This window comes from Dipodomys spectabilis, unplaced genomic scaffold (assembly GCF_019054845.1).
Source record: "Dipodomys spectabilis isolate Male_0828 unplaced genomic scaffold, ASM1905484v1 ptg000188l, whole genome shotgun sequence".
NCBI lineage: Eukaryota > Metazoa > Chordata > Mammalia > Rodentia > Heteromyidae > Dipodomys > Dipodomys spectabilis.
In genome coordinates this window covers 5121621-5135748 of record NW_024870865.1, presented here as the reverse complement: position 1 = coordinate 5135748, position 14128 = coordinate 5121621, and positions in this window count along the sequence as shown.

Genomic DNA, 14128 nt, shown 5'->3' with positions numbered 1-14128 from the left:
AACTTGTGGGTTTTATAGGACTCCTGAATTTGTCCCTTTTAAAACTTTTTTATTTTATTGTAAAGATGCCATGCAGAAGGGTGACAGTTGCATGAGTGAGGCAACAAGGACATTTCTTGCCGGGCATTGTTACCCCTTCCCTTGTTGCTCTCCCATTATCCCTTCCCTCCCCCTCATCCTTTTATTTTATTTTTTAAATTTTGTCAGTCCTGGGGCTTGAACTCAGAGCCTGGGTACTGTCCCTGAACCTCTTTTTGTTCAAGGCTAGCATTCTACCACTTTAGCTATAGCACCACTTCCGGCCTTTTCTGAGTAGTTTATTTGGAGATAAAAGTCTTACAGACTGGGGCTGGGAAGGTGGCTCAGTGGTAGAGCGCTTGCCTTGCACGCCTGAGGCCCTGGGTTCGATTCCTCAGCACCACATAAGCCAAAAGAAAAAAAAAAGCCAGAAGTGGTGCTGTGGCTCAAGTGGTAGAGTGCTAGCCTTGAGCTGAAGAGCTGAGGGACAGCGCCCAGGCCCAGAGTTCAGGCCCCACGACTGGACCCCAAAAAAAGAAAAAGTCTTACAGACTTTCCTGCCAGGTTGGCTTTGAACCCCGATCCTCAGATCTCAGCCTCCTGAGTAGCTAGGATTACAGACGTGAGCCACTGGTGCCCCATGACAGTGAGCTTCTTATCTTCCATAAACTTAAAAAAAAAAAAGCCAGAAGTAGAGCAGTGGCTCAAGTGGTAGATGCTGCTAGCCTTAGGCAAAAGAAGCTCAGAGACAGCACCCAGGCCCTGAGTTCAAGTCCCAGGACTGGCAGAAAGAAAAAGAGAAAAAGGAGCGGTTCATTTTGGCTCAAGGCCTCAGAGGTTTGTCTGTGGTTGCTTGGCCCCACCATCTTTAGGTAGCACAAAGGAAGATGTCTGAAACACAAGGAGAGACAGGAAAGGAGCTCTGGTCCCAGGATCCCTTGCAAAGACACGCCTCCAATGGCCTAACTTCCTCCCACTAGGCCCTGCCCCTTAACGGTTCCATGACCTCCCAGTAGTGCTAGGGTGAGAACTACAGCTGTAAGCCATGGCTCTTCAGGGGCCATTCCAGAGGCAAGCAATAGCAAGGCCTGACTCATAACATCACTGCAGTGAGCAGTAAGGGCTTACCACAAAGAGCAGGCAGAGCCGTGCCCATGGTGGAAGCTGCAGCCTTCATCTAAGCTAACATCAGAAGAAGCATAGTGCTAGGTCACAGGGACAGAGCAGGATAAGGTGGGAGGGAACACCACGGTGGAGAAACTAGGAGTGAGGCTCAGCAGGGCCGGTCCTGGAGGCTGGTGCCACAGACAGCCCTGTGGGAGCAGTAGCACCCTTAGGAAATTAAGTTTCAAAGCCAGAGCCTGGACCCACCACCTTGGCTTTCTAGATCCTTCAGGCTTCCAGGGGTTTTTGACAGTTGAGCTCTGCCATCCAGCCTGGGATCCATAGCTGCCTTCCTCTCTCTCTCTCTCTCTTGCCCAGTTGGGTTCTGAGTGTCTGAGCCTTTGTCCTGACCTCCATTCAATCGCTCCAAACTTACAAAACGTGACACGTTTCATCCTCAGGACCTAAGGCCTGAACACCGGAATGTGCGATGCTTTCTTTTGGGAAAGGAACCTTCTAGAAACTGGACCTTTGCTGTCTTTCACTTACTTATGGTTGGGCTTATGGTAAGCTTGGCTTCTTCTGTTAAATGTTCAAACCAGACAACGATGGGGGAGAGGAAAATAGATCAAGTTCAGAGCCACTCAGAGCTGAGTGTGAATGCTCCCTGTGCCATTTCTAGTTCATGAGTATGGGAAAGTTACTTATTTCCCTAACCTTGATTATTGCATTTAAAAAAAAAAAGATGAGATGATAGCTAGCTCACAGATTGTGCTGAAAGCTAAAGTAGATGCCACTTGAAAATATCTAGCCCGGCTCCCCAAAACTAAAAGCTACCCTGTCCGTGGTCATTAACAGAGAAACAATTGTACCACACAGAGAGATGACCAGTCACTTATTTTATGGTTTTTTTTTTTTTTTTAGCTTTTTCAGACTTTTTTTAATATTAGAAAATGGTCAATTGCAGCTCTGAAAGTGATCATATTTAAATGATTACTGCTTCTGTAATAGTTCTTTTTATTACATCCTGAAGTCTGGGCATGTCCCTAGTACCCATTTTTGCAAAGGAAATAATGAGGGGAAAAAATGATCCGGACTATAAAAATTCCAATCCACAGTTTACTTCTCAGGGACTCATCTTGTCCCTGAAGCGAAGGGCAGGTGCATCTTAGGTACATCTGCTCCATTCTGCCCAGGCAATTGATATCATGGGGCAAGGAGAGCTGCCTGGGTAGAGCTATAGTCTGTTAGAAACAATCTCCCCCACATTTCGGGGATTTTCATCTGCAAGATGGTATTCATTAGAGATACATCTTGTTTTCAAAGCGGCCGCTCTCTTTTCTTTCTCCCTCACCCCTTTCTAATGTGCATTGTCATTCTGAGCAGAGGACTTCCTGCCTAACTTCTACACTTCAGAATATTGAAAGTCACCGCAACCCTAGGCAAGTGTCACCCATGGACTGAATAACTAATCAGGAGAGGGAAATGGAATATCTCAATGCAGAACTCGTTTTCTGCTCCAGCAGGGCTGGTGATTACACTAAAGGGAAAGCTCTGATTCACTCTGTGTGTGTGTGTGTGTGTTTTGCATTTGGGGATAGAAGGTAGACCAGATGTCCAGAAGGATCCTTCCATTAAAGCCCAAGAACAAGAGGGGTGATGGACAATTAGGTGTCACTTTCCGTGAGTCATCCCTCCACCTCTACATCCTTTCAGGTGATAGAATCCACCTTCTACTGGGGTTATTTGCTCCCTAAAGAACCGCACAGCTTGGGCCCGGTCCTGATCACTCACGCCTGTAATCCTAGCTATTCAGGAGGCTGAGATCTGAGAATTGAGGTTCGATGCCAGCCTGGGCAGGAAAATCCATGAGACCCTCATCTCTAATGGACCACCAGAAAACCAGAAGTAGCGCTGTGGCTCAAAGTTGTACAGTGCTAGCCTTTGAGCAAAAGAGCTCAGCGACAGTGCCTAGTTCCTGAGTTCAAGCCCCACAACTGACAAAGAAAGAAAGAAAGAAAGATCCACACAGCTGCTGACCTCCTTTTAGACACAGGAGATTTTCCAATTTCAGCCTCTCTAATCTGATTCAAGTGGTCCAGCCTAAATGCATTCCCTCTTAAAGCGTTGCTGATTAAGAGCAGTTTTGTGATGAGCCAGCCTTGCGAAGGGGAGAATTTAGGAACCAAGGATTTCTGCCCATGTCTGCTTCTAGCCTGGTCCGAGACCTTGTGTGCTGATAGCCGGCGCTCCGTACTGACTAGCGAGTAAAATGAGCTCACGTTGCCTAATCCTTTTCTTCCCTTGGACGATTTTAGGTTTGCTCGCATCGTCTCCCCTTTCCTTTCTGCCACCAGGTCCTGTCTGCAGCTGTCTCCATTTTCCCACCCTTGGTCCCCTTCTGTGCACAGACAGGGCTTCTCTTGCGGGCCCTTGCACATCAAAACCGTAAGGCATAAACCTCTGTCCTTTATAAATTACCCCAGCCTTGGGTCCTCTCACACAGCAGCATAGAATGGACGAAAGCAGCGCTCAGCTCCGAGCTCCTGTCCAGTGGGGTGGGTGGGGTTTATTTCATTGGTTGACCCAGTATGACTACTTATTGGAGAAACTATTCACCAGGAAGGGACCTCAGGCCCCATCCAGCCCAAGAGCCTCATTGATGAGATGAGAATGAAGACTGAGAGGTGACCGAGTCGCTCAACATGACAAAACGTGTTAGAGGCAGGACGGGCTCTACAACACAGATCTGCTGGCTCAGAGTTCAGGGTTTGGTCATCTGCCCGGGGCAGGGAGATGCTGACAGGCGGTACAGGACAGAACCTGCTCCTCACAGCCAATCGCGAAACGTCCAGGAATTCTGCAAGTCAACTGGCAAACACAATCATCAAAAGTTAAATCAGGTAGATGTGCAATCAAATAAGTGCTATTAAAATGAAGGTAGCTGGGCTGGGAAGGTGGCTCAGTGGTAGAGCGCTTGCCTTGCATGCATGAGGCCCTGGGTTCGATTCCTCAGCACCACATAAGCAAAAAGAAAAAAAGCCGGAAGTGGTGCTGTGGCTCAAGTGGTAGAGTGCTAGCCTTGAGCTGAAGAGCTGAGGGACAGCGCCCAGGCCCAGAGTTCAGGCCCCACAACAGACCCCCCCCCCAAATAATAATAAAATAAAATAAAATGAAGGTAGCTGGCCCCAGTGGCTCACATCTGTAATTCTAGTTTCTCAGGAGGCTGAAAGCCAAGGATTGCAGTTTGAAGCCAGCTCAGTTAGGAAAGTCAGTAAGGTTCTTTTTTTTTTTTTTCTTTTCAGTTGGATGTGGGGCTTGAACTCTTGGCCTGGGCACTGTCCCTCAGCTCTCCAGCTCAAGGCAAGTGCTCTACCACCACAGCACCACTTCTAGTTTTCTAGTGGTTTATTGGAGATAAGAGTCTCATGGAGTTTTGTTCCCAGGCTGGCTTTGAACCATGATCCTCAGATCTCTGCCTCCTGAGTAGCTAGGATTACAGGCGTGAATCACCGTGGCCTGGCAGTGAGGTTTTTTATTTATCATTAACCACCAAAAAGCTAGAAAGGGAGCTGTGGGTCAAGTGGTAGAATGCCAGCCTTCGGCAAAAAAGCCAGGGACAGCATCCAGGCCCTGAGTTCAATCCCTAGGACTAGTGCACATATGTACACGCATTCATACTCATACATACCCACCAAAGGTTATCAGGTGCCAGGGGCTCAAGCCTATAATCCGAGCTACTCATAAAGCCAAGACTCAAAGGATCAGAGCTCAAAGTCAATACAGTCAGAAAAATCCATAAGACCCTAGCACCAATTAGCCAGCAAAAAGCTGGATTGGGGCATGGCTCAAGTGGTAGAGCACCAGGCCTAAGTGAGTGAGCAGAAGGAGTGAGGTTCTGTACCATTAAGAAACAGAGTATTATAGGCTTTGTGTGCTCTATATCTCCTATAGGAGAAAAAGCTATTTTTGTACCTATGTATGTACATACATGTTTTCCCCATCAAAGAACCAGAAAAGATTCATCTGCACATAGCTGGTAACAATGGCGGCTCAGCCTAAATGGGTAATGTATATCAAAGATTTCCCCCGATGTGCTGGGCCTCATGTGCTGGCCATCCATCAGCATCAAGACTCAGAGGCAATAGGCTGGCTGCACTGAGAGGAAAGGTCGCTGGCACTCGATGCGGAAAGTAGGCTTCATCTATTTCTGTCTGCCAGTGGAGAGGAATTCATTTACCCACTCAGAGGCTTGGCATTCTTCACATCTCTTTGCCTCCCTGAGATCAGTCGGGGGAACTAGATTGTTTGCTGTCTCCACGAACAAACAAAATCCCCCTGGCTCTTTGCTTTAGAGTGTTCGTTGTAGGAGCTCCGCCCGCCGCTCCCCTCACCTCTTTGTTCCCTTGTCAAGGGAAGCGCGGAGCAGGTGGGAGTCTCACAAAAGCACAAAAGCACAGGTGCTGTCCTTTCCCACCTTACCCCCCCCCTCCTTTATTGGGCTATTGTAGGTGGAGTTGAGGCTAGGCTGGGGGGTGTTACAGTTTTCAGAACACCAGTACAAAGGGGGCCTCCATGAGGGAAGCCTTTCAGAATTTCCCAGGAACTTTTCAGGCTATGCCAGCTCATGCTCCTGGCAAATTTGGGAAGTTGTTAGGGAAATAAGCTCCACGAGACGAAGCCACTGGGACTCAAGCAGGGGAGAGGAGGGAACTGGCCGCTGTCGCTCATACCACATTAGGGGAAAACAAAATCACATTTCAACTCCAGCCAGAAGCAGCAACCAATCAAGAACGGGGGTTGGAGGGCGGGGAGACAAAGCAAAACAATACAAAACACTAGAGATGTCTCAGAAAGAATGGTTGGAACTAACAACTTCGCCAGGTGCTGGTGGCTCACAACCTGTAATCCTAGCTCCTCAGGAGGCTGAGATCTGGAGGATCAGGATCTGAGGCTGACCTGGACAGAAAAGTTGGAGAGACTTAGCCAGCAAAATGGCTGGACTGGAGGTATGGCTCTGGTTTAACTTGCTGCAATTCTGTCTGTCTGTCTGTCTGGCTGGCTGGCTGTCTGCCTCTGTGTGTGTCTCTCTCTCCCTATATTCCTCTTTGCCTCCTAGGATGATGATGTGAGGTGATTTCCCACCTAGGCTGAGGTGATGTCTCATCAGGCCACTGTGCACAGAACTTGAACACAACACCCACAGTACTGGGTCGGTCCATCAGGGCTTTCAGTGGCTGTGAAGTGACTACGGGGGATGAGTTTGATCAGCAGAGCCGAACAAAGCAATGATCCCCTTCTGAACACCATGTGAAATGGATGGGTTGTTTACTTCTGGAATTGTCCATTTACACTTTCAGACTGTGGTTGAAGGAGAATCACTGCAACCCCAGAAAACAGGTAAGGCCGATGCTCAGAAGAGAAAGAAAGAAAATGGAGTGTGTGCGGATCAGGGTGGCTGGTATTGGGTGTGGGAGGGAGGATGGGCAACGGGGTAGGGTGGGGGTCTGGGGAGAAATGCCACCCTTGTTCCCCCTGGGGCTGTGAATCAATGGGAAGTGAGAGACCCCATTAGTGACAGAAGACTAGACACTTCTCTAGAATACGGACCTTGGGCCAGGCGCCCATAGAACTGTGGCTCAATTGGCAGAGAACCGGCCTTGAGTGAATTAAGCACCCAGGCCATGAGTTCAAGCCCCAAGACTGGCACATACAAAAAAAAATTACAATAGTGAATACACAAAATAGCTTCATTGGAGGCACAGGAGAGTCTGTGAAGGTCAAGTTCAGGATGTCTGGTGTGGCCAGAGCACCTGGCCACTCAGCCGGACATAAGTTGTCTTTATTTGGTCCAAGTCGCGCCTGAGGCTCTTGTAAACCGAGCGCCGGAGTGTGACTGGGGTCAGCTGAGGACAGTGGGAATGAGCCGATGCCTCCCCTTAAAATACCACCCCCACCTCCCGCTTCTCCATTTCCCTTCTCACTCCCTGACGTCATCCAATAAACAGCCTCCCCTCAGCCCCTTGGCAGAGGCTGGCAGCGCCCCCACCCCACCCCAGCCTCGCTTCCTCCTTGGCTCTCTGCCAAACCCAGTGCCAAGCTGGATAGACAGGTACTGATGGCTCACGCCTGGAATCCCAGCTTCTCAGGAGGCTGAGATCTGAGGATCCTGGTTCAAAGCCAGCCTGGGCAGCAAAGTCTGTGAGATTCTTCATCTCCAAGTGAACCAGCCAGAAGGGAAGGTGTAGGTCAAGGGTGAGAGTGCCAGCCTTGAGTGAAAAAAAAAAGCTCAGGGACAACGCCCAGGCCCTGAGTTCAAGTCCCTGTGCTAGCACAAAACACTAACAACAACACACAAGCAATAAAACTAGACCTGGCCTTGGCCCAGGTGTGGACTAACAGAAAGAAAAAAGCAGAGTGGTGCCCCTCCCGGCCTGGGTGTTAGCATGCTGGCCGGGGCTCCCTCTCCCTGCTCACCCTTTACCCCTTCCGGCTGCTACTGGAAACGTACCCCACCCCACAGCCACAGTCGCCCAGAGCAATGCGGCGGAAGGAACTTGGATTTTCTGCATGTCCAGGGTGGCCCAGGCCTGGGACGCACACCTTGAATTAACCCTTGAGAAAGAAATCCACGTGTGTGTGTGTGTGTGTGTGTGTGTGTGTGTGTGTGTGTGTGTGTGTGTGTGTGTTTGATAGCAGGATTTGAATCCAGAGCCTCAAATTTGCTCAGCAAGCACTCTACCAGGAGAGCCATGACCCCAGTCCTTTGGCTTTTAGTTTGTTTTTCAGATAGGGTCAGGTGCCTTTTCTGCCTGGAACAGCTTCAGATAGGAAGACCGAAATACATCTTCCTATACGTCTCTGCCTTCCAAGGAGCTGGGATTATAGTCGTACACCACTGTGTTTGGCCCAGCTTCCAAGTTCCTGTATAAACTTGGGATCTCTTTGTCATAGCAACCAAACTTTCCTCTAACTAATGCCCATAAAAGCTTTTCGCTCGCTGGGGTGCCCGGCGTCCAGGCTAACAGCTAGATCATAGAGGGTGCTCCGTCAACATTGTGCAGGGAAAAGAGTCTGAGTGACTGCATTTGAGTCATCGACCAGCCCTGTTACCCTACGTTGGGGACTTTAACCCCCATGCCTGGAAAATCACAGCCGGGCCCATCTTTCGGATAACTGAGATTAAATTATATTTAGCCAGGCACTAGTGGCTCATGCCTGTAATCCTAGATATTTAGGAGGCTGAGATCTGAGGCTTGAGTTTTGAAGTCAGCCGAGGTAGAAAAACCCTTGAGATTTGATAATCAAATTAACCAGCAAAATGCTGGAGTGGAGGTGTGGCCTGAGTGACAGAGCACCAGCCTTGAGTGAAAAAGCCAATCGAGGGAGAGAGGGCCTGAATTCAATCCCAATATGAGCACGCACACGCACACACACACACACACACACACACACACACACACACACACACACTTTTACAGCTCCCAGAACAAGAGCTGGCCTTGATGAGGTATCTTAACCCCAGAATTGTGTTTCATGAACTCAGTGTAAGGGCTTTGGGAGTGGCAGGCAAATTTATGCAAATCACATGCTAATTCCACACGTGCCTCAGCCTTTACTAGCACGCATTCCGGCAGCTCTGTGCCGCCCTGTCTTTGAGTATGTCAGGTGTGCAGCTTGCTGGCAGGTAGGCCCGGCACATCTGGAGGGGAGAGGTATGGACGTGGGCACGTGTGCAAACAGAGCCGAAGAGGCCCAGGAGGCGCTCTATGACAGCCGACACACATTCCACTGCCAGGTATTTGTGTCTGATCCAAAACGTTAATTTTAAGATTCTGTTTTCCCTGGCCTTTCCTCCCACCTAACACACGGACGTGGAGTAACCTCCTGACATTGCTGAACACATTCAGGAGACTTGGTCCCCAGTGTCTGATGCCACACGCCTTTGGGACTATCAGCTGCGTCCAGCTGAGCCATCCCTGAGCCATCTGGAATATGTATGGAGGAGGGAAGTGCTCATCAGACCATTCAGCCCCATGATGGAAGACCTGGGCTTCCAGAACTTTCCAAAGCAACCCCAGTCTTCAAGTGGGTTTGTCCAGTTGTACTTCCCAGGGGCCAACTTGTTTGTTCACACAGGTGTGTAAAAGGTGGAGACTGTTAAGCTGGGTGCTGGTGGCTCATGCCTGTAATCCTAGCTACTCAGGAGGCTGAGATCTGAGGACTGCAGTTTGAAGCCAGCACAGGCAGGAAAATCATCCATGAGACTCTTATCTCCAATTAACCAGCCAAAAGCCAGAAGTGGAACTGTGGCTCAAGGGGTAGAACACTGGCCTGGAGCAGAAAAGCTAAGGGACAGCGCCCAGGCCCTGAGTTCAAGCCCCAGGACCAGCAAAAAATGAAAATAAAAAAACAATAAAAACAAACCGTCTGCCACATGTCAGGGACAGTCCCAGAAGCCTGAGCTTGGAGAGCTACAAAGAGGGGAGCTCGGTCTATACCTGGGAAGGTCAAAGCCATGGGGAAAGCAGGAGCAGCAGACTGCCAGGTGGACGGGCAGAAGGAACAGTGTGTGCCAGGGCACAGAAGCATGAAGCCACATGGCCTCGTGCTCCAGCTCTGGTCTGGGAAAGACAGTCAAGCTGTACCTCTGCCCCGTGGTGGCGCCCAGGCCCCCTCTGCAGCCCACAGTACTTGCTTGACATCTGAGGCACGTGTTGAGTCTTTGTGTTGTTTGCGACTCTGCAGTTGTGCACTTCTTTTGTCTTCAAGGAGACTGCCAGAACCGAGGCTCTTTTTATCTTTATCCCATGGGCTCCAACTAAACGCTTCCCTTTGCAATATTAACTAGGAAAGAAAACCAGGCTCCAGTAGCTCATGCTGGTCATCCTAGCTATTCAGAAGGCTGAGATCTGAGGGGCCAGCCAGCCCTGGCAGAAAAGTTCATCTCAGCCAATAGCTGGATGGGATGGTGGTCGCGTGTGGGGCTGTCGCCCCAGCGATTCAGGGAGGCTGAACTGCAAATTGAAGTTCCAGACCCCCCTCCCCTAAAAAAAATCGTGAGACTCCATGTCAACAGGACAAGCTGGGTGTGTGTTCACGTATGCCTGTCATCCCCCCTAAGGTGGGGCAGTGCACACCCGCCTTGAGAAAAACAGAAAACAAAAAGACCCAAACCGAGAGCCTCTCTCAAAAATAACCAGAGCCCGCCCAGGCTACAGGCATAAGTGGTCAGGGCCAGTGGCAGGGTCCAGACGTGTTTATTTCACCAGTGCAGGAGGCAGGTAGTGCCCCCTGGTGGTGGCTGTGGGGAAGTGCAGCAGATGGAGCTTGGGTTTGGTGGTTCAGTGGGAGCCTTCACAGGCCTCCCATCTCTAGGTCAGAGCCGGGCCTGCCCCAGGCAAAGGGCTGGCAGTCCAGGGGAGGCCTCTGATCCGAAATGATTCACACTAGTAACCCAAATGATATCACCAAACACCCAGCCACATTCTTATCATCCAAACCCAGCCTTCCCACTTATGTTCTGACATTCTGACATCATCTCTACCAAGCTGGGCCTGGCGCAGCCTGGCTGATGGATGTGTCAGGGGAAATCCTTTCAGGGCCCAGGCCCTGGACGGCAGGGGGAGGGGAGGCTTCCTGGGGACCCCTGAGTGCCAGGAATTAAGCAAGGAGAGAACAGGATCAGAGCAGAAGTGCTCTGAAGTTGGGGGGGGGGAGGGAAGAGGGGCTCTAGGGGAGGAGAGAGGATTCTGGAAGTTCAGTGTAGGAGAGTTGGGGAAGGATGATATCGGGGTGACGTCAGGCACCTGTCACCCCTGTCCAGAGCCTCTTGCCTAGGAATCACGAGGGTAATGCCTCTGAGAATGCATGCAGAACTCTGGAAGTTGCTCCGGACCCTTTCACCCGGGGTGCTCAAGCTGCAGATGAGTGGGTGACTAGCATAGGAGAAGAGGGCACTCTGTGGCTGACCTGCAGTGTGACCGTGCTGAGGTCATGGCTTTGTGTGTGTGTGTGCGTGTAAGAAATCCAAGGTGACAAAGCTCATCTTTGTCCCAGGAGTGAGAGGACGCTGCATATGGGGGAGTTTGTGTTTTGTTTTGAGTGCCAGCAGTCCTGGGGCTTGAACTCAGGACCTGGATGCTCTGCCTGAGCTTTTTCTGCTCGAGGCTAGTGCTCTACCCCTCAAGCCTCAGCTCCACTTCTGGCTTTTTGGTGGCTAATTGGAGATAAGAGTCTCTCAGACTTTCCAGCTCAGGCTGGCTTTAAGCCACAATCCTCAGATCTCAGCCTCTTAAGTAGCTAGGATCACAGGTATGAGCCTCTGGTGCCCTGATCACATCTGTGGGTTTCCAGATCACATCTTCACATCCTGACGTGTCCTCACCTCCCTTGTACCTGGGTGGGAGGGGGCATTTTCTCCCACATTTGGGGGTTAGGGTCCCTAGGATGGGGGAACCCCTTTCTTGATTTCACTACCAGCCATCATGCCCACCTCCTCACACTGCCCCTATTTTGAAAGCTCTTGTTGGAAATACTCTGAATTTAGTAGGGAGAAACCCAGGGTTTATGTTCATCAGACTCACCCTGATTGCAAGCTGGAGTTTCTGCTCAACAGAGAAGAACCTGTGGGACCCCCAGGTTGGGGATTAGGTGACCCCTGGACCCAGGGTGACCCCCTCCTAGGTTCAAGGCATACTTATCCCCAGACTTGAAAAAAAATGTAAAGTTTGCCAGGTGACTATGGCTCACGCCTAAAATCCTAGCTACTCAGAAGCTGAGATTTGAGGATCATGGTTTGTAGGCAGCCAGAGCAGGGGAATTTCTGAGACTCTTATCTGCAATCAACCACCAAAAAACCCAAAATGGAGATGTGGCTCAAGTAGCAGAGCCCCAGCCTTGAGCAAAAAGGCTTGATGACAGTGGCCAGGCATTGAGTTCAAGTCCTAGGACTAGCATGGGGGGTGGGGTGGGAAGGTGGAGTTATCTTCATCAGACTCTAACTGGGAAGTGCACAGAGAGCCTGAGCGGCCTGTGAAAGATTCGGAGCCACAAACGGTGAGGTTAGCACCAGACCCAGGGTCCTGAGGCCAGTCCTGTGCGCTAACCAGACACTCGAGCTGGGCTGAGATGGCTTGGGGCACATTCAGAGCCACAGGGCAAACCACAGAGTGTGCACATGCGCAGGACACAGCCCAACCTGGAGTGAGGCTCGGGCCTCATGAAACCCCTCCTGGGCGCCCTCTGGGGAAGGAGCCTCTGAGGCCTGGAGCACAAACAGCCCTGGTGAGGAGATCCAGAGAAACCTCCAGAAGGCTCAGAGTAGATGGCCCTGGGCAGTACAGTGAGCAGCCAGCACCAAGGTTGGGAGAGTGCAATACATCACTCTGCGGCAGAGCCAGAGGGCTGGGGTGGGGGGATGTGTTTATTCGGCCACCTGTCTGTGACTCTTCCACTGCGTCACTGTCTCTGGCCTGCCTTGTCCCCTCCCCCCTTGGGGGGAGCACTCCGACCCTCTCTCCTCCTCTACCATGGGGTCTCACCAGAGTATGGACCCCCAAAAATGCTGGGGACCCTGGGAGAGTGACATGCACACAGGGATTTGGGTATCGGTGGGGGAAGAGCTGCACACGTCACAGCTCCCCCTCCCCCTGCCGGCCTCCAAGCTCCAGCCAGCCCCCCCCCCAGTCCTTGGCTGCTACCCAGAGGCTCAGTTGCTTGATCCTGGGGCTCAGAGACATCAACTGCCTGCCTGTATCTTTGGAAAGAGGCCCAGGGAGGAGCAGGGGCTTAGCTTTGGGGGTTTCACAAGTCACAGGCTCCCAACAACCCCCAGCAGGCCGGGGGGCGGGGGTGGGGGGCGCTGGGGGGGGGGCCTGTGGCCCACAGCTGTTCACTAGGTTATTTTGGTCCCAGGGGAGCTGGTCAATTCCAAGGTGTTTGAACCAAAATAGCCAGCAGCAGGAAATCCCTAGGGCCTCTAGGAGGACCCTCCCCAGGAGAAGTTTCTCGAATAAGGTGGTGGTGGGGGGAGGTTTGGCTCTGGAAGATGGTGAGGAGAGAATTGGCCTGCCAACCTCAGCACCCCGCCCCCCCCCACCCCCCCCCCCCCAGCTCTCCTCTTGGGCTGACTAGCTCCCTTGGCCATCAAAGCTGGGGAGTTGCTGGGCCCTGGTGGCTGACACCTGGAATCCTAGCTACTCAGGAGACTCAGAGTGAAGCCAGCCCGGGCAGAAGACATCCCAGAGACCCTTATCTCCAACTAACCAGCAAAAAGCCACAAGTGGAGTTGTGACTCAAGTGGTAGAGGGGCAGGCTGAGGCAAAAATAAAACTAACAAGAATATGATCCCCCCCCCAAAAATATGGAAGGAATTTGATCACTTCTTTTGGGGGGCAGGGGTGGGGGTGGGGACTGTGCTGGGGCTTGAACTCAGGGCCTGGGTGCTGTTCCTGAGCTTTGAGCTTTTTCGATCTAGGCTGGTGCTCTACCACTTAAGCCACAGCTCCACTTCTGGCTTTTTTGGTGGTCAATTGGAAATAAGAGTTGCATGGATGTACCTGCCCTAACTGGCTTGGAACAGCCATCCTCAGATCTTAGACTCCCAGGTAGCTAGGATTACTGGTATGAGCCACTGGTGCCTGGCCCAAACGTTATGTCTTGACCCGGAGTTGGTGAGGCCAATATTATCCCTTCCCCTTTCACAGATGTTTTGAACTAGGATCAGGCCACCCAGCTAGGGTGGTTAGCTCTCTGTGTCAGCCCGGCCGCAGAGTGTCTGGTGTCTGTGGATTTCAGCCCTAAGCTCCAGGTCAGCTTGGACAGGGCTGACTGGCACTGCCAGTCTTGCTCACTCTCCTCCTTGCTGCCACGTGTCAAGCGCAGGAGGGAGATGGCAGGAAGGAGGGCATTTATTCCAGCCACCTTGGAGCCCTACCCAAGATCAGATGGGCAGACGAGAGTGACCCAGGTCCTGCTCCCTTTGGCCACCGGGGTGGCGGGCAGG